Source organism: Photinus pyralis, unplaced genomic scaffold, assembly GCF_008802855.1.
Source record: "Photinus pyralis isolate 1611_PpyrPB1 unplaced genomic scaffold, Ppyr1.3 Ppyr1.4_LG4, whole genome shotgun sequence".
Taxonomy (NCBI): Eukaryota; Metazoa; Arthropoda; class Insecta; order Coleoptera; family Lampyridae; genus Photinus; species Photinus pyralis.
In genome coordinates, this window is record NW_022170511.1 from 32,843,600 (window position 1) to 32,862,332 (window position 18,733).

An 18,733-nucleotide genomic window follows, 5' to 3' on the forward strand; every position below is an offset into this window, starting at 1 on the left:
GGAAACGATCGCGACGCCGGAACCTGTTTACTATTTTTAAGGTCTAAACTAAATTCAGAATTGTCAGAAGCTTCACAATGTTTTATATGGCTTCTGTTATAAAATAAGGCGTTGTATTATACACGACGATAAAGGAAAACTAACCATCTCGTGAATCTTTCCCTCGATGGTTGAAATATCTCTTTATCGACTTATATAATAAATAACTATTTAATGCCCATTTTTGGAGTTTCAGAAATGAATCAATTTTAGGCAAACTATTTGTAAATCTCCCTCAATTTCAATTGGAAACACAAAGTGGATATCTCTGTACAGGGTGGGTCAAATTCGTGGCTCACCATTTGGATCTTCGCAATAGTAATAAAAAAACGTGTTTAAAAAAGACTTTCTTTAATTCCCAATCCTCATCATACAACACGTTTAAAGAACGATGGAACAATACATCAATCGAGATACAGTGTATGTTAAATGGGGGTAAAGTTGTGACTAAAAAAACATTTTTGAAATTTTCCTAAATTCTTTGAACATGAGATATCATCTCGGATATCATCGAAAAACTGAAAATGTCAAATTTCGTTTTCAATTTCACTACCTTAAACGGAAATTGACAGTTCCCATTAGCACTTTCGATGGGCATTTTTTTTCGGAGAATCTGAATCTGTTATCAGAATTTCCATAGCACGCTAGATATAGAAACCCCAGGCTTCTTATCCTTATGGTCGCCATATTGGATTTTTACGGAATGAGATAGAGGAACAAAAAGAAAAATAATGCCGTGTCGCACTTTTACATAAATTTACAAGAAAAATTTCAAAATTTTCAATTCAATTTTCAAAATTCAAAAATTTCATTGCATATTGCAAGTGCTTCTGAAAAGGCCAGTCATGTGCGCTATGTTTTTCTTTACTCGAAGCACAGACAACAACGCATCTATGGCTACAATTTCAAAGAAATGTCGGAACAAAGTGTACGTGGTGTAACACGCGAATTTTCAAAATTTCAATGTTCAGTGTTTAAAATCAAAGTTGGAATGTCATTAGCATTACACTTGCAATTAAGCAAGTAGCTTTTCAAGCAGTGGGAGTTATCAACATCAAATTATACAAAAATGTTGCATAGTGTGCACAAAAATTTACACCTCTTCATCTGAGTAATTATTTCTCGCTTGCAGGTAGCAGTAATTTTCGAACGATAAAGTATGCTATCTAACCCACGACTATTAGATAACGCACGCAACGGCGGGTTTCCGGTGCGACGCTCTACGCTCGCGAGTCGTCCATCTAATCGCGGCATTTATTAATTATTCTGGTCCTCTACGAAACCGACACTTTGCACATTTATTTAATACAAAGCGCGATTACCGGCTCCAAAACCGGACCATCGGGCTAATGTTTCTTTTTTTGCAAACTGCAGCGCGTTAGATAACTGAATGAAATTCCTCGAACGATTTTTTTTACCGAAGAAACTAGCGGTTTGCGGTGGGTAATCTTTAGTTAGAAGCGCGCGCCTAATCTATATCCGGATAAGTTACTGTCAAAAATGGCAGGTCGGATTAATTTTCAAGGCGATTGCGAATCGAAGGAGGTGTGTTTGCAAATAAAACGCGCACAAAAAAAATTGAACAGTGATTTGTTTTCGTTCTGTAAGTTTAAACGGTGGGTCTTGTACATTCGCGGGTTGCTAGATCTTAAATTCGTGACTTTATGCTTACGGCTCTCGACCAATCGCAGCTGGCCTGACGTAAGTTTGTTCCAATTGCGTTCATTATAAATGACATCAAGGTTTAAAAATAGCGCGTATATAAGCGTGCACATGGGAGTGGGCAAGATTTGAGTCTAGCGCGCGGATCGTGCAAGTTTAGTAAACAGTTGGAAGTATTTATGCGATGGTTATTATTCATAAAGCGGATTATTTAGATGCCAGCAAGTGTTTTATAATTAATGATTATGTGATCAAGTGTAATAAAATCATCGGACGACACTTATTTTATTGTGACATACACAGACAAACAAATTTCAGTGGTTCAAATCCTGGTTGCTGCAGGTGGCAAAACGCTAGGTAAATGTTTATGTTTACCCTGTGCTAGCCTAGAACTTTGCAGCTTCTCTAACTTTTCAAACATTGGCATGCTTTGGCTTTCGGTTTAACTTTAGAACAATATGGAATTTGCATGTAACCTCGCCATTAAATCTATGATTTACGGCTTGCAACCACTTGTAAAAGTGACGTCCCGGCGTTAGGTATTAAAAATTAGGGCGCACTCCCTAGCACCCACATTTTAGTGCGTGCGTGCCCAAACGTAGTTAACAAAATCATCGCGATGTGTGGCGAATGCCACAAAGATGTACTGTACTTATTTACTTATTCCATTAATTACTTTACACAATTCGCCAAATGCTCTTTCAATGTTCAAACTAGATAACCTTGATTTTATAATGCCTCGCTTTTTGTTGTTTACAATTCGCGCCGACTAAAATTTGGGTTCCGAAATGTCTACAGAGGGACTGAACCTTTGGATCGCGGCAGTGAAGTGGATATACCTAATCAGATACGAAATGGAATTATTAATTAAAGTAGTTTTCATTTTTCGAGTATGTCTATACAGTTCATTTTTACGAAATGCCGTCTATAGGGGCCCGTGCTGGGTTAATTGAATTAATTGTTTGGGCGCTTCAATTTTCATGTAATGTTTGTCATCAAGTTAATTAACAAACCGTATGTGGAACATCAGGGCCAGACGAAATGGATCCCGCTTTTCTAATAATTGATGATTTTGAACTTTGGGATAAGTAGTCCCGTCAATGAATTACATTCCAACTTTTGGAAGGACATGCTGTGCTTACAACAACAAAATTTATAGATTTATGAGTGCTCTATATCAAAATAATTGGCAAAGAGCGTAAAATTTTGTGTGGAAGCGCGATTTTGATCAAGTTTGGACATCATTCCGAAGTTGTTTGAGAGATTTTTTGTGCATTACCTGATGATGAGGGATATGTATACATTGAGAGTAACATCGACGAACTTTCCGCTATTTTATAGTGTTATAACTGACGGATAATCATTTGCAAAAATGCCCTGGAAGAATTAGTCGCCTTTCTTATGGTATTTAGAAGTCATGATATTATATTAGATATTTGAACCAAGGTGGGAATCATGGCGAACTTCTTTTGCCCTAAAAGACCTAAAGGCGTTTATCATTTGTTCATCAGCACCAGTGATCTTTTATCGTAAATCTGACAGATTGCGATACGAAACGTTGGATTTTTTGGGAAATCTCTCGAGGGTTTATCCACTGTGCCATCGGTGTAAATTACTTGGCGTTAATAGGTATAGACGCAGTACAAGGAACACTTACAACTATATCTAGCACTATCGGCATTGTTGCTGATTCAGTTGATATACCTAAATACAAAATAAATCAGTAATTTCTTACGCGAAACAGCGAGTGTTATATATTTATTGGGGAGTGTGGAAGAGTCCTTGTACACAAAAAAAAATTGGCAAGTTATACGTTATACACTTTTTGCTAACAAAACTGACTCGAAAACTGATCAGCTGTGATAAGGTCCAGGATCCCCTTGGTTCCTCCTTCGAAGCACGACTGTTTCATAGTTATCAAGTAACATAATTCATCACAAATAGGCAAATGCGAGGGTAAAAGTCCAGTTTTACGTTTGCAAAAAATTTAATCTGAATTAGGTACCATTTGTTTATATTATGTAGGTAATTTAATTTCATAATTTCTCGAGTAATTTCTAATTCCTTTGGAAAGGGATAGTCCTTGAAGATAAAGTGACAAATTTGTTGATTATAGTAGTAGTTCACACGAAATTCAGAAACCGCGTAAGAATACAGAAAATGGGAAAATTAATGTTTGTGCACAAATATTTTTCCATAATATTTAATTAGCACTTTACACAAATCCCAGCAAAAATCTAATGATTTAAATTTGCTATAAACTTCTTCATAAATTTATACGCCGTGGCCAAGATCAAGATGCCCGTCATGCGGGGATCTCGAAAACCGCACAAAATACTAAATTTCCTAATTTTGTTATTATTTTTTCTGCTTTTTCAATACAACGTTTCACTTCGGAGAAATCATCATCAACTATATTTTTTTTATATGACAGACAAAAAAACTGTTGGTTCCAACAGCACGGTGCATCCGCGCACAACGCCATAATCGTGCGGTAATATCAGATAAATGTTTCTATTTTTCTGCTCACTACTAGGGTGTTGTGTGGGGGCGCACCATCCTGGTGAAACCAACAGGGTTTTCAACCTTTCTTTTTTTGTACCGTACATCATTGTATTCATAATAAACAATGCTACTCAATACAGTAGGTACCTATGTACTTTTTTTACCAACCATATAAAATAATAAACTTGATGATTTCTCCGGAACGAAACGTTGTATTGAAAATTTCTCAACGCTCTCGTGTAGAGTTTAAAAACTGGCAAAGTGAAAGTGTTTTTTAACATCATCGGAGAAAAGTGAAAACAAAATCGCCAAATTTCGGTTTTCTGGTTTGTTTTACTGTACGCTAATAACCCTTTAATTACGAAACTTTTCCCTAATTTGACGATCGTAGTATCTTCTGTGGTTTCTTAATGATAGACATCCGTATCTTGGGCACGATGTATTATGAATATGTGATTACTAGGCATTAAATTCGAACAATTTATGTTACTCGCTCTAGAATTTCAGTAGAGTTTTTTAAATGTTTAATAACAACGCATAGGTAGATTCCTTATTTCATGTAATTTTAATTTTTTTTGCTAGCAATTAGAGTCGCCCCCTTCAGTTGGAGTAAGAATTTTGGGAAATAATTTACTCGCATTAAGAAATAGAAATAAAATCCAGCAATACACATTATTCTGATGAAATCAGCATATTTATTAAGGATCCTCAGATCCTTTATAGTTTTGTATTGTCGTCCGTCCGTCCGTCCGTCCGTCCGTGTGCGCTCTAACTCTTTTTAAAAGTGGCCGATTGTGTTGAAATTTGGTATACGGGTACTTTTAAGGTATTGATTTTCGGGCTGGTTCAACAGGAACAAAAGTTTGTTCACATTAAGGACGGTCGCTATTGATTTTCGGGAAGCTGGTTCAACAGGAACAAAAGTTAGAGGGCTTCAAGTGAATCGGGAACAGGAAAAACTGCAGACTCAATATAATAGAAATCAAAATATTTCATTCCCTAGCTCATGTATCGAGTTCGGACTTTCGCTAGATTATTCCCTATGACTCTTAGATGTGTAACAATTCAATATAACTCGTCTCTGTGGTCTAGGTCAAAAGTTTTAGAGCAAAATGTACTCAAGATTATTTTTTACACATGAATTTGGAGTTTTAAAGGTTTTCAAACGCATTATCTTGATGCTGAAAGAATATATCACGTGCACATTTGATAACCGCATGTGTGTGATTAAAAAATGTTAAATTATTTTTCTGAGGCCACATGGTTTTTTGATCAAAATATGTCAAAATCGTTATTTATGCACCAAGATCATTGGGAAAAAGACTAGGGGCTTTATCTCAATACCCAAGATATGAATTTGATCCATTTTTGGCGACCACGTGGATTTTGATCAAAACATGTCAAAATCGTTATTTATGGACCAAGATCGTTGAGAAAAAGACTTGAGGCATTATCTCAATGCTCAAGACACAAATTTGATGCATTTCTGGTCACCACATGGATTTTGATCAAAACATGTCAAAATCGTTATTTATGCACCAAGATCGTTGGGAAAAAGATCAAGAGCATTATCTCAATGACCTAAACATGAATTTGATCTATTTTTATCGGCCACATGGATTTTGATCAAAACATGTCAAAATCGTTATTTATGCACCAAGATCGTTGAGAAAAAGACCAAGAGCATTATCTCAATGACCAAAACATGAAATTGATCTATTTCTGGCGACCACATAGATTTTGATCAAAATATGTCAAAATCGTTATTTATGCACCTAGATCGTTGGAAAAAAGACCAAGAGCATTATCTCAATGATCAAAACATGAATTTGATCATTTTTGTCCACCATGTGGCATTTGATCAAAACATGTCAAAATCGTTATTTATTCACCAAGATGGTTGGAAAAATGACCAAGAGCCATTATCTTAATGCCCAAGGCATGAATATTATGCATTTTTAGGGACCACATGGATTTTGATCAAAACATGTCGAAATCGTTATTCAATGATCGTTCAATAAGTGATGGTAATACTGAGGATCCTTCGATATTACGTTGTATCGGTTTATTCCCTATGACTCTTAGATGTGTAACAATTCAATATAACTCTTCTCTGTGGTCTCGGTCAAAAGTTTTAGAGCAAAATGTACCCAAAATTATTCTTTACACATGAATTTAGAGTTGTAAAAGCTTTCAAACGCATTATCTTGATGCTGAAAGAGTTGATAACGTGCACGTTTGATAACCGCATGTGTGTGATTCAAAAATGTTAAATTATTTTTCTGAGGCCACATGGATTTTGATCAAAATATGTCAAAATCGTTAATTATGCACCAAGATCGTTGGGAAAAAGACTACGCGCATTATCTCAATGCCCAAGACATGAATTTGATGCATTTTTGGCGACCACGTGGATTTTGATCAAAACATGTCAAAATCGTTATTTATGCACCAAGATCGTTGGGAAAAGACTAGGCGCATTATCTCAATGCCCAAGACATGAATTTGATGCATTTTTGGCGACCACGTGGATTTTGATCAAAACATGTCAAAATCGTTATTTATGCACCAAGAGCGTTGGGAAAAAGACTACGCGCATTATCTCAATGCCCAAGACATAAATTTGATGCATTTTTGGCGACCACGTGGATTTTGATCAAAACATGTCAAAATCGTTATTTATGCACCAAGATCGTTGGGAAAAGACTAGGCGCATTATCTCAATGCCCAAGACATGAATTTGATGCATTTTTGGCGACCACGTGGATTTTGATCAAAACATGTCAAAATCGTTATTTATGCACCAAGATCATTGGGAAAAAGACTAGGCGCATTATCTCAATGCCCAAGACATGAATTTGATGAATTTTTGGCGAAAACGTGGATTTTGATCAAAACATGTCAAAATCGTTATTTATGCACCAAGATCGTTGGGAAAAAGATCAAGAGCATTATCTCAATGATCTAAACATGAATTTGATCTATTTTTATGGACCACATGGATTTTGATCAAAACATGTCAAAATCGTTATTTATGCACCAAGATCGTTGGGAAAAAAACCAAGAGCATTATCTCAAAGCCCAAGACATGAATTGGATGCATTTTTGTTAACTATAAAATGTATTTTGTAAGATTAAAATAAATTGTCGTTAAAAGTGATTGTAATACTGAGGATCCTTCGATATTTCGTTGTATCGGTTTATTATAATAGTAATAGTAACACACAAAGGTGCTTGACCATAAACTATAGTTACTTTTTTTTCAATAGTGGCAGTTTTTTCTACCCTTCCGGTTACACAGGAAGTAGCTAGGGTCAGTTTGATCACCAATATCTACCGTCATATTTAATCGTTTTTGAATTTTAAGAAAAAAAATTTGACAGTTCAGGCGGGTACGTAGCCGTTTTGTCCCTTAGTGGCAATTAGATCTAAAACAATGACATTTCCCGAGTACCAGCTTGTTCGAATAATCACAATCATTTTTCACAATAATCTACACTACAGGGCCTTCACAAATTGTACCTAGATTTATTTCTAAAAAGTGCATATTGCAGTTTTAGAATATTCGACGTACAATTTCCACTACACAGCAAGAGTGGTAGATTTTTTTCACAAATGTTTTGTTCAAATTCAAACTTGAATGGATTTATTTGAAAGAAAATTCGTTGAAAGTAATTTTACAAAAAAAAAGGAGTAGATTTATGCTTTTGAAATTAATCTTCTTAGTTCTATTGCAAGGAAGACAAACGTTCAAGTAAAACCCTTCATTTCTGAAATCACGATATACGATAATAATTAAATTTAGAATGTTTCGATAACATTTTTACTACGTATTAAGAAACGTCCAATTGTCCAAATGCTAAAATTTGAAACGATTTGATCGGGGGCTCTAAAGTCGGCTGTATAGTGTAGGAAACTGAAAATAACCATTTGATACCATTTGCCCTAAACAGCCACTTTTATTTGATTCCATTTAGTTTCACTTTCAAACTACATACATACTTTTTGCGCTGACAGTAGTTTTAGTTTGTTGAAATCTTAATTAGTCACAAAATGCGTAAAATAGATAGTGCCACCTTACTTATTTTTTATGTAAATTTAATTCGCTTCTGTTTTTTCTTTTTTTTTTGGCAGTAGTGTGACTACTATGTCTGTTTTTTTTTAGAACGCATACTCGTATGTAGGTGTAACACGAGGTGTAACACTAATCTACTAGTACTCATTCTCGTTTATTTTTGTATTAAATTTTGTATTTATTTTACATGCAATGTATGTGAACACATGCGGTGCCCTTAACGAACTAAGGAAGTCAATTTTATAGCCGCACTATTAAAAGTTTTATATTTTCACACATAACGTTTCACTTGCGAAAAGCATCGTTAAGTTTAAGGACGCGTCATTTCTTCCGGAAATTTTCAACCGTCGCCGTTTCTATTCGTTGGCGATCAAACTAAAGCTGTAAAACGGCGGCGGAATTTGCCTCATTTTTCTATGTCTTTGTCATTAATCATTTGTTATAATCCCAGGAATAATACAAACAATTTCATTCCAGTGCTCTTTCCAGATAGTTATAGAAACGTTTCCTCTCGCTTTTTCTATAGTGGAAAGTCGAAACCCTCAACAATAAATGAGGTAACTTTTCAACCTCTTTTAGTAAGTAGATAGTCAGTAAACTGTAAAGCACCGTTTTTGGGGTTGTTAAACATCAAAGATACTTTAGATTTTTTATTTAGCCTGTGAGAACTCTTTCTTTTCTAAAAGCCCTATCAAAACCTTTGAGAACAGTTAGACGACGAGTTTTCGCGTCCGAATTGTGGTGAGTGGTTTCGGGATGACTGGTTTTAGGGAGACAAAGATTATACCCCATTAAAAAATTATGAAATTGTATTAGTTAGCGTGGGAAATTTTTTTTTAATTTTTCTGATAAAAATGGATTGTTTGTACTTAGTACTCGTATAGATTAACGTCATAAGCACTTTACTTACTTCACGGAACAGCCAAGATAATCTTATTTAGATCTTTTTCCTTGTTGATATGTTTGTGTTATCATTCGACGCCATATTGTATTTAGATATCTTGTTGTTTTAAAGATAAAAATTTCAAAATCATTATAAAGCATCTGCACCATGCAGATTTTGGAAATCTAAGTAATGGTTGGTTCGAAATAGCCCAATTTGTTGCTGTTAATTGTTATGGTTCTAAAAATATTTAGTTATTTCCAAATATAGCCCCTTTTGTTGATACTATGTAATATTAATCTTTATGAGATCGTTAACATTGTCGACTGTGAGGTTATCATCGTCGTTACAATTTGCACACCAATTTCCGCTTCGGCCTGCTAACATTTTAGTCACCCTTTTAGTGCCATATTTTGTCTACAAAATTCGATGGTAAAACAAAGTGGCGCCTTAAAATCCTTTTAGTGCTATCGGTGCATTAGTTACTACCTACTATCGTTTATTTAGAAATTTGACTTGGCATTAACTAAAAATACAAATGATTCCAACGTTACTCAACTCATTTCCCATTATTTACCGATACCTTGCAGTTACTTAATTACTTAATTAAAAAATAAAATTGGATTGAATGTATGTCTAGTTTTTTGGATGTAGTTTTGCAGACATTGGTCAAATTGATTTTGTGTAGTTTGGTATCTCACTTTCAACAGTTGATTAACGAAAGCCTATTAATAGGTTACCTGCTGTGGAAAAATACCTACTTTTGCAGACAAACAATTCTATGATATTCATTACTAGTAATCTGTGTTACTAGCTACCGTATCCATAATGTTTAACTCAATATTACTTTTCCACTCGAAATGGAGGGGTTCGACCATCACACAACATAACATGAAGTTGATTTTAAGGAGACTTTTGCATGATTATAAAACTGGCCCGTAAGTAGGTATTCTCGAGGGCATTCTTGTGGGACAATTGGAATGGCGTTAATGTCCGGTTTAAACCGATAAATATCAAATAACACCAAAGAATTAATTAAGAGAGTTTAATTCCGGGTAAAAAATAGACAAATTAATAGAATAAGCTGAAAGAAAAATAGGCGCTCAGGGCCAGAAAAACAAACCCCACGCAACAAGCGATCGATAGAACAAATTAATTAAGAAAAACCTTAATAATAATTACTTCGATTTACAATAAATAACGCACAAACAAAACTGATGATTCTTCGGAATTCGATCGTGCCCAATTGTGAACCTAAACTATTCCCAGAGGCACATAAAACATTTCATCAAAATCCGTCCAGCCGTTTAGGAGGAGTTCAGTGGCAAACACACGTACCGAGGAATTTTATATATATAAATTTGTAAATTGAACCTTTTATTTTATCATTATCGTAATCAGGCTAGAAAGATTTTATTATAAAAACAACTAGTATAGACGATCTAAACTTGCCAATAGGTCCTCATACAACTACGACAATATTTCAGTTTATAAAACGCGATATGTGGCTCAACTTTCACGTCGGAAAGTATATACCGCAGTGTGCCAGTATAAGAAAATTAAATCTAGCAAGCTTGCAATCAACAAGGCAATAATTGACTGCAATAAAATCAAAATTAAAAAAACTTTCAGTGTCTGGAGTGGTATAAGGGTGGGCCGACATAGTAATTGAATTTTGGTTCAGACACCCAAATTTTTGATTTTGTAGTCCTTTTAGTAGGTAATTATTTAGTGCTATTCCAACATTCATTATTTATTAGTTTCTCAGTTGTAGGTATTGATTTCTGTATAACTGATTATTTACTTTTCTGTCCAGATTCTACGGTTTTCGTCATTTCGTTTTTTTTTGCTATTCCTTCGTCGAAAATATAATTTCAGCTGCCGTTCTATGTATAGAAAAATTCATTGACCACTGTATCAAGCTCCCGTTTAGATGACACAGGATGACTGTAGTAACAAATAAATAAAACTGTTGATTAAAAAACGTTTATTGCCGATTAGTATTTAATGTATGAATGGGTCCATTTATTGAAGACATTAAAGGACTAATCTTTATTGTAGGAAGTTAGATTTGGTTTTCGCAACCGTCTTCAGTTGTCTATCAAGCGTAATAATTTTTGAATTTATAATTGTCTTTCATTCCCCACAGTTTAATTATGCCACGACGTTTACTTTATAAGGACTGAAACCTTGTGGCGAACAATTTTGTGACATGAAATAAACATACGTAATACTAATGCGATTTTTTCAGGCGAAAGTTGTGCCAGGTTGGCTCGAAGATGTTGTGATTGGTTTGTTGTACATTAGAAAAACACCGTGTTTGTTGTTCAGTCTTTTATAGCTGCCTTTGAACGGATATTAATAATTAAATAACTATAAAAGCAGGTATGGTATAAAACCATTGCATATCTCATAATTTGCCAATTATGGAAATGAGACTGTTACATGAGCAAAGATATCACGGTTAACCGATCAAGAAGTTTGTCCAATGTACAAAAAAATAGACATTTGAACCTTTGCCAAGGCGAAACTTAAATAAGAACATGTTGGGTGTGGATTGCTTTATTATTGGTCATTAATCAAGACGACAATATAAAATAGTTCGTAGCGATTATTACTATATTAGTTCATTGCGTAAGAGGCGATCGGGCGTAGACTTTCCTGCATTTCAAGGCTTCCGTCTGAAGCTTTTGGTGGCATTTGTTGAGGAAAATGGAAAGAAGCTGTAATTCTAATTAGGTACTGCAAGGAGACTTTATTATTATTTATGTTTATGAATTAGACAAGGAATATTCATGAATTTGCTTTATTTAGAATAAAATGCACCTTTTGAATAGTATGTTCACTGAGAAAATGCGAAAAAAATAATATGCCCTTGTAACACATTTGTATGGGCTCTTGTTCTAGATGGGTTTGAAAGGAATCCAAATTTTGGGCAACCTGCACCCCATCAATTAATTGTTAAGTTACAATATAACATAGATATGCTTTTGTAATGATGATGATGATGTAACCACAACATCCTTGTGAATCCTTAACCATGAAACCAAAACGTAGAGCTGATAATAATAACTTCCCTTTCATTTACCATAAAATGTTTGTAAACCAAATTCGCGAGAAGTAGGTAGGAATGTTAAACGCATAGTTTCTTCTAAAAACACTCGAAGGCTAGAACGTTATCTAGTATTACAATGGCAGATTAAGCAGGTACTCGAGTTCTGGTATTTGCTGAGGCGTGCGTGTAGGTTAGGTGGGTACTGAAAAAAAAGGTGAATCATTTCAGGGATCTAGACGTTTTCGCCTGCAAAACACATTGGGGCTAGGTTTTGTGAAATCAATAGGCAACGTCTGATACTGCACGCAAGTTATTTTTCCTTGTCAATGGAGGTGCATGTTTATAGCTTTGCCCTATATTTATAAAGTAGTTTTACTGCGGGATTCTTTTCAGTTTTACGGCTCTCTAAAGTTCCCCACGTGGGTTGAAAATACATAGGAATGACTGTAAAAATGTCATTAATTATTGACGGCTTAATTGCACTAACATTCGAATAAAATTTAATCCACTTCTGGCCCACTTCAGGCTACACGTTTTTATGTGGTTTCCATACTTAAGTGCATTTCTTCATTCTTCAAACGATTTGGTAATAAAAAATCTATCGATACTTTTACGGTTTCTTCGTGACGGTTATGCCGTGGTAAATTTGGGCCTAATATGGCGGAACATTCTTACGCGTAATGAAAATTGATTTTTTTTAACGTTTTGCGGTACTCCCAATTATTCATTGTTAATTCAGGTGGAACTCAGTAGTCTAGACTAAACCTATTTAACACTGAAAGATCTTGCGTTTGTGGTACACCCATCCAAGATGTACATCGGTCATCAGTTACTAATAAATCTGTACATTGATTGTGTAGTCTCTAAAGTTCAGGGAGGACTATTTCCTGAATTTTTACAATATTGTGCTCACTTGCTGAGATTAGTAAACTTGTTTAGAAGATAAATTGAAGTATTTTGCTTGGTCCATAGTCCAAAATGTTAGTTTGGCCCAAAATTCGCAATTCTTTCATTTTTTCAGTAATCATATCGCATAGAAGAATGGAACTAACGGTTACACCTTTCCCATTTAGCTCCCTAAATTTCTGTCTCAAATCTTGTGCATGGAATCTTGGAAGACGAAAATATCGAATCAAAATTTCAATGAATTCCTAGACCTGTAATAATTAAGAAACTCCTTAGACGCCACATTCGACTAGGCCGACTAGGGCAATAACGACCAACTCGACGACCACTATTAAGACGCTTACGACAAAACGCGAATTTGACAACCCCGCATGTCCCAAATTTGAAGTATAATGTGCCTATAATTTAGGACGAATTTGTACCCATAGTTTGTACTCACGCATTTTTTTGCAAATAGTTATTTCTGCTGATGAAATTAGAATTTTAATTATTTAAATTACAATAGGTATGCAATTTTTGGGCCTCACCTCACCTGTTTTTAATTAATTAAATGCGGGATTAATTTAATTAAATAAACGAATCAAATTTCAACAGAAGATCTTTTTTTTGCAAAAAAATGCTTGTGTATCCAAGTTATTTTGTGAGCTCTACTAGATATCGTTGAGAGATTATCAATAACTTTTCGTTTCGGAGAAATCATCATCAATGTCTAAGAATATGTGTACCAAATTTGGTTCCATTTCTCCTTCAATTTCTTGACAATTTCCAATTCATACGATTACCTGACAATTCCAGGTTTTCCCGATTATGTCGCCTTGTCGCCACCCCGTAATAATATAAATGTATCGGTAAATATCAGCCATTAGCGGCGAATGCATCGGCCGTTCCCGCTCGCGGAGAAAACATTTTCAAACTCAAAAACCTCAATTATTAACGAGCTAATAGCGAGTCCATAATTTTGTGATGTCTGTTCGTCTGTCCATAAGCACGATATCTCAAAAACGAATGGATCGATTACAATGAAATTTTACTGGTAGATTCTTTATCAAATTTGTAGATCGGAATTCGTGAATTGGCAATGTAGACCCACAAATAAGGAAAGCCCTTTTGACATCTCGGGTAGTAACCAATCCAAGCCAAATGATGTGTCAATTCTAGTATTACCATCCGTTTTGTTGCTCCATTCATAAGTTGTGCCACCACATTTTTTCTTTGCAAGTAACCCCTTCAATCAGACATCCGAAAGAGGTTCTTACTGTATAAAATAAAGCACAAAAAAACCTACCTTTTTATTCACTTAACCTTTTTCGTTAAGTTAATTAAATTGCGAGTTAAATTGCGACTTTGACTTCGACCCGATCATTATCTATAAATCAAATCGTCCTCGAAAATACCCAAATAAATTCCATCGTGACACAAGGTATTCAATACAAAAAGAAGTAGGTTAATATCTCATATAAAAAAGCAGTTCTTGAAGTTTCTGAAAATAAAAAGAAAAAAGGTGGCCCGAATCGCACATTTGTAGTTCTTGAAAAATGATGCAAGTACCTATAGATAAAAATCACAAAAAATTGATTTAAATTTTTGCATTAGAACAGCGATTAATACATGTCTGTCTCACAGCACACTTGCAAATTTTATAAAAGATTTCTTCAGATTCTGAAAATAAATTTGAGGCTAGGGAAATCTCCCCATGTGTTTCTTATAACTTTTATAGGTGAGCTTTTTATTTGAAGTTTTCACCAAACATCCTTACAGTATTGTTTTAGAAAATGTGTATGCTGTGTATGGAAATATTAACACCCCGTAGATCAGTAACGAAGTGTAAGATATACTGTACAGGATGTCCCAATTTCGATATCCCCTTTGATTCGTAGAAATATCGAGTCACGTTTTTAGCGTAACACAACGAAGTTGAGGTAACGCGTTTGTGCCCAATTTTCCGTCGTCTGTCTGTTGGTCTGTCTGTGTGTTCCATCGAGATCCCGCCCCTGGGCCACCTAGAGACTTCGGGTTTTCGCAAATTGATAGCGGCTATGGTCTATATTTGCCCGTTACTCATCATTTACAGTTGTGTTACGCGGCAACACCCACGAGTAGGTTTTGAAACAATTTTTTTTACATTTTCGCCTGCGTTTCCAAGAAACTTTGCTTGCGCTTGATCGTTTTCATCTATCGTAAATGGTAGCTTGGCGTAATTTCAACAAAATTTCATGTTTAATATTTCACTTAGTTTTTAAAATACCGAAAAGCTTTTTCCAACAAAACATATAACATGTTTATTTTGAAAAGCGCCACTTATTGCTATACACGGGGTGTTAATTAAGGCCATGCTGCTATTTCAGGGTGTGATAGTACTCGTTAAAATAAGAAAAAATGCAAATATATGCATGGTCTAAATGGCGTCGTTGTCGTTATACAGGGTGGCAAAGTTTTAATTTTTTTCTCGTATTGTGCGTTTTCTCTCTGTTCTTTGATAATTGTTTCAAATTTGATACATCAAGTAATTTTTAGAATCTCTACAATAAAGTATCAAAATAGTTAGTCGCAGTATACGGGGTGCTACATTTTCTTTGCCACCCTGTATAAGGAAAACGACGCCCTTTAGACCATGCATAGATTTGCATTTTTCCCTTATTTTTACGAGGATTACTATCACTCCCTTTCTGTTTTTTTTTGTAAAAATGTTCAAATGGCTTTTCAACATGAAAATAACGTATCCAAAATTATTTTTCAAAAATCAAAAAAAAAATATTCCAACTGTATTTGGACCTCAAAAATTGTCAGAATTTCATAAAATTTGCTTATATCAAATGTCGTAGAATCGGAAATGGTAATTGGGCGAACGCCTGTTAAGGGCGCAGAACAAAAGAGAGACAATAAATGAATAAATATATAAATAAGTAAATAAATCACAACGAACAAAGACATGAAGCGATCTGCACGTTAGTCAATTCACTGTGAAGTTAGCACCTCATTATCAAAGATTTGGTAATTTCTTATAGCTCAATTTTGTCTCAATAGTTCTAGATGGATTTTAGTGAATGTTCTCTTTATTTTCCTGGAATAATCACAATCCTAGAATTGAGGTGCCAATTTCTTAGCGTACATCGATTTTTCCTTGTTACAATCTCGCAAAAGACCCTGAAACAGTTTACCCTCAGATATTACAATCATACAAAACGGCCCAAAATTTAAATTTTCAAAACTTTCACTTTACCACCACCGTCATGTCTGGGAGACCTCCCCCGGAAATTTTTTGGCTTTTTTAACTTCAAAAACGTGTTTTTTTATATCAATAAATGACTGAATTAAATAATGAATTCGCTATTTAAATGTTATCTTGAATCATGATCATTTGGTTACATTGTTGTTTGCATTATCTATCTAAGTAATAATAATGTTAGATCAGAATTAGGATTTACGAGGGGGGGGGTGAGGGGGGTGGTGTCATGAGCCTCATAACCTCCCTCTTGTAGTCGCCCCTGATCCCCGCTAGTTTTATCAGAATTATTATTTGTGGCAGGTAGGGGCAAAATATTTTAAAAAACAGGGTCGGGATGTTGCCTTCTAACTGTACCACACTGTCACCAATCTAAAGTTTTATTACTTCTTCGATTTGAACCCATGCTAGTTCTAGTGTTTTAGACAGTTACAGGAATAATGTGGGATTCATTGAAAAACTCACTGTTGTCGATTGATATGCGTAAGTACTTCGAAGTACACCCACAATACGTTGTTCTGAAGTTCTAGATGATGAAAAAAATTGAAAATGAAGGGGTGGTAAAGTAGGAATTTTCCACCGCACTATTCTGGCACTTAATAATTACCGCAATACATTTTTAATAATAAGATACGTTACCTACTATTGAAAAAGCTCTGAAACTTGCCTGACAGTATTGCAATTGCTTAAAGTATTTAAACAATGGTATTGTATAGAAAATTTAACGCTCAACATAATTGCCATCTTGCACTTTTGAGACTGTTTGGAGACAAGATCAAATAGTGGATTAAATCGCAAAAAAGAAGTTTTGGATTAAACTTATCTAAAATTTGACTTCCATATTCACATCAAATAATTGAAATATGAAAGATTACCCTTCAAATATGTACTATGGTGGTAGTACGCCGAATAGGGTCTTTGTACTGATTTTCCAAAATCACGGTCAAATTTTGAGTAACTTTCATACGCAATTTCTCCCAGGTTACCTCTACGGTGGTTTGGTAATTGCGTTGTAATGTTGAATAAAAGATTATTCACAATGTATTGAACACGACTACTCATATAGCAACACTATTTCTCTTTGTATTAATTTTTAATTATTCTATAATGGATTATTTGTGGTTGTGCACCTAGGATTTTCCAGAACAGTGATTTGCACCAACAGGTTTGAATACAAGGTCGTGTCAAAGGGTGATAATAAATATTATCGGGGGTATCTTCTCTCCTTAAAGACTGAAAAACCAACATAATCCCGAGGCCATATTCTCATTTCAAAAATTTTTCGAACTTAGCGTAACATTTAAAAAATCAACACGAACATGTAAATAAACTTTGCCGCTCATTTACAATGGTAATTAAATTAATAAATTTGACTTCTAATAATGACAAGGTGTGGGACAGGCTTCGGATTGTTTTTGTTTTTGCACCAAAGAAACTGAATGGCATCTTTTTCATTTCCAAAATCGAATTTTAGGTGCACCAGTTCGACCGCTCGTGCGTGATAAATGTCAGTAGATAAATATCATCGATTCGTAATCGTCGCTTTTTTTACCAAATTATTTATAATTTCAAATCATAGCAAAAGAGTTATTAATTCTATTTATAGTGATTATACGATTTTTAAGGCAAGCCCTCGAGCTAAGTGACTGTAAAATGTATACCACTTACGTACAATAGATCACATACTACACCCACATCGCATATCTGTCTATAATTTTTGAATAATAAGTAATTATAATTGACCTTAATGTATGATTTCATTAAGTGAGTAAATAAAAATTGATAGTACACACCATCTTGTTGGTCTTTGCAAGGTTAAACGTACATCTTCCATAAATTAATAAATTGCCCGTACAATGGAAGACGTTAGAATGCATGTAGTTTGTCAAGAGGAGGACGGTTATTGTTCTCTTGGGCGATCTTAGCATAGATACTTTTGCTTGCTTAGAAAATTAGTAAAATCCATCCCGCCAGACTTGCTTATATTCGGATTAGTCTTATGACCTTATTACGGCGGAAAATGGTACGAGACGAGCACGTATTGTTACGGTAGTTTTTTAATCAAATGCTAGGTGGGCGTGAACCCGGCAATGACCCTTTAGTTTAGTTTGGTGAGCAACGTACAAATTTTTTCCACCCAACTGCAACGTTAGCGCAAAATGGAGAGTGCAAGTATTGCGGAACTCCGAATCTGTGAATGTAATCATAGAAAACATACACATCTATGCTAATTAAAATGCCGGCAGCTTTAATTGCATAGCATTTATGTGGATCACGCCCATTCTCTTTGAATTCTTACCGACGTATTGCGAATATATTTAAATGTGCCGCCTATATGCTCTATAATTTAAAACTGATATTACGTATTTATTCAAGTGACACATT

General features: G+C 34.8%; 1 protein-coding gene across 2 annotated transcripts in view; it reads left to right on the forward strand.

Annotated features, from left to right (window-relative positions):
- Positions 1-1,810: 1,810 nt before the first annotated feature.
- LOC116167897 (activating transcription factor 3) overlaps positions 1,811-18,733 on the forward strand; it is a 62,870-nt gene continuing 45,947 nt past the window's right edge. For both annotated transcript variants that reach the window (XM_031483492.1, XM_031483491.1), the window contains exon 1: positions 1,811-2,058. The gene's annotated coding sequence lies outside the window, so the exon portion shown is untranslated. The remainder of the gene's footprint in view (positions 2,059-18,733) is intronic.